Source organism: Peromyscus maniculatus, chromosome 21, assembly GCF_049852395.1.
Source record: "Peromyscus maniculatus bairdii isolate BWxNUB_F1_BW_parent chromosome 21, HU_Pman_BW_mat_3.1, whole genome shotgun sequence".
Classification (NCBI taxonomy): Eukaryota; Metazoa; Chordata; class Mammalia; order Rodentia; family Cricetidae; genus Peromyscus; species Peromyscus maniculatus.
The window spans coordinates 41,305,389-41,311,391 of record NC_134872.1 but is presented as its reverse complement, the minus strand read 5'-3'; positions in this window follow the sequence as shown (position 1 = coordinate 41,311,391).

Below are 6,003 nucleotides of genomic sequence, written 5' to 3'. Positions count from 1 at the left end.
ACAGCAACCTTTGTGATCCAGGACTTGAAACAATAGGTCACAAGAGTATTAGCAAATTTTGCTGTGGAATTTCTAAAGGAAGGCCCAAGCTTCAAATGCATCATCTTATACCTATTCCACAGAATAAAAGTATCAGTTGTGAGTTTTCCTATTTCTTTTCTGGTTAATTGTGGTTAATTTTGAAAACAACGGTTATAGGGGGCTAGAGAAATGACCGGGGAGGGGGTTGGTAGTTAAGAGCACTGGATCCAAGTTTGATTCCTCCTACTCAAATGGTGGCTCACAACCACCTGTAACTCTAGTCTCAGGGGATCAGACACTCTCCTCTGTCCTCCTTGGGCATCACCATGCAGGCACACACAGACAAAACACCCATACACAAAAAAACCTTGACAAAAGTAACATAAGGCAGAGTGGTTCATTTGGCTCATGATTCCAGATGACAGTCTATCACTACTGGGAAATCTAGGCATTAGAAACTTGTAAGAAGCAGAGATCTGGCCAGTGAGATGGCTGGCTGGTCACATTATGTCACATGATGCTCACAGTCAGAAGGGAGAGCTGGCCAGAGATAACTTGGTAGCCAAAGGCTTTGCTAAGCTTGACAACCTGAGTTGGATCTCAGAATCCACATAGAAAGAGAGCTGACCCCACTACATTGTCTCTGACCATAAACACAGAGAGAGAGAGAGAGAGAGAGAGAGAGAGAGAGAGAGAGAGAGAGAGAGAGAGAGAAAGAAGAAGAAGAGAGGAGAGGAGAGGAGAGGAGAGGAGAGGAGAGGAGAGGAGAAGAGAGGAGCGGAGGGGAGGGGAGGGGAGGGGAGGGGAGGAGGGGAGGGGAGAGGGAGGGAGAGATTGGAGACAGAGATTTTTTTTTTAGCAGAGATTAGTGATTTATAACCTGTCTTTTTGCTTTTGGTCATGGAGTTTTATCACAGCAATAGAAACAACAGATGGATTTGGCTTGTAGACACAGTAGTCTATTCTCTTTTTTATTATTATTAAAGATTTATTTGTTTATTATGCATACAATGTTCTGCCTGCATGTATGTCTGCAGGCCAGAAGAGGGCGCCAGATATCATTACAGGTGGTTGTGAGCCAACGTGTGGTTGCTGGGAATTGAACTCAGGACCTCTGGAAGAGCAGTCAGTGTTCTTAACCTCTGAGCCATCTCTCCAGCCCTCAGTTATCTATTCTATCCTGCAACTTGCTATTCTGCCTCTACTCCCTACTTCTTGTCATGTGATGCCCAGGACCACCCTGGGACTCTGCCAGCAAGAAGAAGGCCTTTACCAGATGCAGCGACTTGATGTTATGTTTCCCAAATGGAAAGCCAAGATAAACTTCTTTTTTAAAAGATGAATTCTCATTGTGGCCTCACACTCAATTTATAGCACAGGCTGTCATTTGATTTGAGGTAATCCCCCTGCCAGGTACTGGGGCTACAAGAATACACCAAGATGACGAGTTTGTAAACTACTTTTCTTTCTGGGATTAAATAGCCTGGTGGTGGTGGTGGTGGTGGTGGTGGTGGTGGTGGTGGTGGTGGTGGTGGTGCACTCCTTTAATCCCAGCACTCGGGAGGCAGAGCCAGGCAGATCTCTGTGAGTTCAAGGCCAGCTTGGGCTACCAAGTGAATTCCAGGAAAGGCACAAAGCTACACAGAGAAACCCTGTCTCGAAAAACCAAAAAAAAAAAAAAAAAAAAAAAAAGAGTTCAAGCCCATTGCCTTCACAGCCACATAGAGCAGTCTCAGTGACCCCTCCTCAAAAACAAATGAACAAACAACTCCTGTAACCCCAGCTCCTCGGAGGTGGAGGCAGGAAGATCGCTCATCCTCGGGAGAAAATAATTGTTTTAAAATGTAAAACAAAACAAAAAACAGGCTGGAGAGATCATTCAGTAGTTAAGAGTGTGCACTGATCTTGCAGAGGACTAGAGTGTGAATTGCCAGCACCCATGTTGGGCTCATAACTACCTGTAATTACAGTTCCAGGGGATTCAATGACCTCTTCCAGCCTCGATGGACACCTGCACACATGTGCACATATATACAATACATAATAAATAATAAAATAATTTTTTACCACTAAGTGTCATCTCCAATCATTAGTTTTGAGATAGTATCTTGTAATATATCCAGACTGGCCTTGAATTCCTGTCCTGCTGTCTTGGCTTCCACTTGTCAGGATTGCAGGTAATAACACCATGTCCTACTCTTTTAAATATATTACATATAAACTTTAATGAATTTCTGTCTTTTGAAAACAACCCATGTTGGCTTGGTGGTAAAGGCCTGTAATCCCTGTACATGGACTGTGCGTACAGGAGAATGTCAAGTTCTAGGCCAGCTTAAGCTATGTTTCAAAAATAAAAGTGAGCCAGGTGGTGGTGATGCCTACTTTAATCCCACCACTCAGGGGAAGCAGAGGCAGGTGGATCTCTGTGAGTTCAAGGCCAACCTGGTCTACAGAGGGAGAGCCCAGAACAACCAAGGCTACTGGACTAGGCCCTCTGGATACCTGGGGTGTGACGCCTTGTGTAGCCTTGGTGAAGTGGGGAGGAGCTTGGACCAGCCTAGGCTCAGTGTGCTGAGCTCTGCTGACTCCCCATGTGAGACCTTGATTTGGGGGATGTGGGGTGGCTTGGGAGGGAGGGCTGGGGGATGGGAGGAGGGAGGAGGTGGGATCTGTGGGTGGTATGTAGAGTGAGTAGAAAATTTCTTAATAAAGAAAAATGAAAAAAAAAACAAAAAATTGATATAAAAAAGAAAAACCAATCAATTAATCAATCAATTAATAAGTGAATAAATCACTGAGGATGTAGAGTACTGGCCTTTGGTTTAATTATATTATATATAGGCTTTTCGAGAACATATTGATATATTTTTAAAGTTCAATTTTAAAATCTTTTGAATTGGGGCTTGCTCACTTGCTGCTCTTTTGGAGGACCTGAGTTCAGTTCCCAGAACCCATAGAGGGCAGCTCACAACTCCAGTCAGAAGACCCAGTATCTCTGGCCTCTGAAGGCAGCTGAACACAGGTACACAGACACACATATAGGCATAGTTTAGAATAATTAAAATAAATTTTGTTAGTACCTAAAATTCAGGTGATTTAAGCTGGATCTAATGTGAAGGCTTCCTTCCTGTATTCTAGCTTTCATAGTACCAGAAGGCACCATGTAAACAGCCAAGAGAAGAAAGCAGTCCACAATCCTCTAGCTGTGTTACCTATGAACCACAACAATGACCAGCATGGCAAGACATCCTTAAAGGTGCCATTGTTAGTGGCGACCAACACTTGTCAAATTGTACTTGAGGCCCAGTCAACAGAAGAGAAACCGTGCCTGATACTAGAAACCTAGCCAACTATTCAGGAATCTAAGAAGGTAACCTACCACTTTATTAGACCAGCATAATTCTTAACTACATTCTAAAAATCATCCTTATACTCACAGATAAGTATAGCTTTCACCCTTCATCAAAGAAGTTTCTCTTTACATCAAATAGAGATGATTACAAAAAAAGAAAACACACACACACACAAAATTGAACACAATACAAAGATCAATCTTGAGCAGCTTGGCCCAGTGGATACATCTACAACACCCTATACCTGAGGCTCTAGAAAGAGAGGGCAAAAGGGCTGTAAAAGCAAAAGGCTGGATGTGGTGGCACATGCATTTAATTACAACACTTGAGAGGCAGAAGCAGGCAGATCTGATTTTGAGGCCAGCCTGGTCTACACAGAGGGTTCCAGGACAGCCAGAGCTGCATAGAGAGACCCTATCTCATAAAACCAACCAAACAAACAAATAAAATGACTGTAAGAGCAGAGGGGTTGGGAACTCTGTTGTGAGACTAGGTACTCTAGAAATGACTGTCTTAGTAACATTCACCAGGGAAGACTGCTCAGACATGGGTTTAAGCCAAAGTCTTTATTAGATGGCCAGCAACTACACTGGGTGTTCAGGATCCCAGTGTAGCACTGAGCCTTTCTTAGGGTGAGCTTTTCACACACACACACACACACACACACACACACACACACACACACACACACACACCAAAACACTGTGTTCTGGGTTGACATACTTCAGTTACCAAGAACAGTTACCAAAGTGGAACTGCAGAAGCAAAAAAACAAGGTTAGTACACATGAACAACAAAAACGGACCCAGCAGGATGTATTATATATGTATGCATCTCTTACTATATATGAAACAATAATGAAGAAAAGGCCATCAACTTAGGGGGGCGGGCATTGGAAAATTAGAGGGAGGAAAGGGAAAAGGGAAGTGATGTGATTATAGTTTAATTTTTTAAAATATATATAAAAATAAATCTTTTAAAAGAAAACACCAGTTTTTGAGACAGATCTCATGTAGCCCAGTCTGGCCAAGAAGAGACAAGGTCTCATCTAATCCAGTCTGGTCTGGAAGACACTGTGTGTTTGCTGCTCTAGTTATGCTAATCCCACTGAAGAGAATATACCATGATCCAAATTCTTTTGGTCAAATTAAGCAAGCTTTATTTTCTGTCAGACAGGGCTATCTCCCTAAAGCAGGATTTGAGAAACTAGCAGTGACCATAGAAGACAGTGGGGTTTTTATAGCCCCCAAAACTGTAAGGGGTTTTCAAGGGTTGAAGGATTTCCAGAGGAATTTTGGTTACATAGGAAGTTGACTAAACATTTCAAAAGTACTTAACAGAACATCTTCTAAAGGTAGTGGTCAGGGTATGGGAGTGGAACATATTAAATTCAAGAAAATGGGTCAAGATCTGGTCCAACCCAAGTTTTACAAAAAAACAGAATGAATGTATTTTGACCTTGTAACAAGATGGCTTTTAACCTTAATGTGGAGTCAGGCTGGTCATCAGTTGGCAGTGTGAACCTGGGAGAGTGGAGCCTAAAATTAAGGTGGTCTAAAGTCTCATGCAATAGCCAGCTTTACTCAAAACATCAGACAGCTTATACCCTGAGTGTTAATTAAGAAAGGTCACCTGAGTAAAGTCTCATGAGTTCAAGCCATAATCAGGGTATAATCACAGGGACAAGCTGCATGTAGCAAAAACATGTTTTTCCATAGACACATATAAACAAATAACAACAGCCAGTTGCAATGAATAATCTAAATTCACTCTATCCACTACACCTGGGAGGGGCACGAAAGCACATTACAAGAACAATTCCATATTTTTAAAGAAACTGAGGTCACAAGACTTGCCTTGTTTTCTTGGAGTTTTCTCACAAGAACTCAGAATTCCCTTCACATGACTCCATTCTTGGACTATGTTAACAACTATGTGCTTCCAAGGATCACCTTGAACTTCTAATTGATATACTTTCTCTTCCTGGCATGTGTCCCCAGAGGTTTTAGAATGGTTAAAGGGAGTCAGACAAACAGAAACCCAAACATGAGAACTCTGCTAAGAGCTTGGCTACCACACAGTGTTACTATTTAAACTTTGTTGTTTTACTTGGACCTGAAGTTTCAGCTTCTGGGAAGTCTGAGCTAGGAAGACCCCCCAAGTTCAAAGCCTACCTGGATTACAGAATGAGTCCAAGGCCAGAATGGGTATTTTACTGAGACCCTGTCTCAAAATAAAAAAGGCCGGGGATATTTCTCTGCGGTATACATTTGCCCCATAAAGTGCACGGAGACCCACCTAGTTCAACCCCTGGTGTCACAAGAAAGCTAAACAAACACAAAAATATAGTGAGGGTGTGTGTTGTTTTGGCTGAGGGTGTAGTTCAGGGTAGTGCTTAGCACATGCTGGGTTTGGTCAGAAAACAATATAACTGCAATACCCAACAGTGAAAGACTTCTGTTGTTTAGGTTATTGTTAGAGAGCTCGTCTATCATGTGTGAGCACTACAAAACAAAACAATCACAAGAAAACGAAGCCTTAGTGATGGAAAGATGGCTTGATAGAAAGATACGCACTGTGGCACAAGTTAGCCCACACTCATATACTGACACTCAATAAAAAATATGTT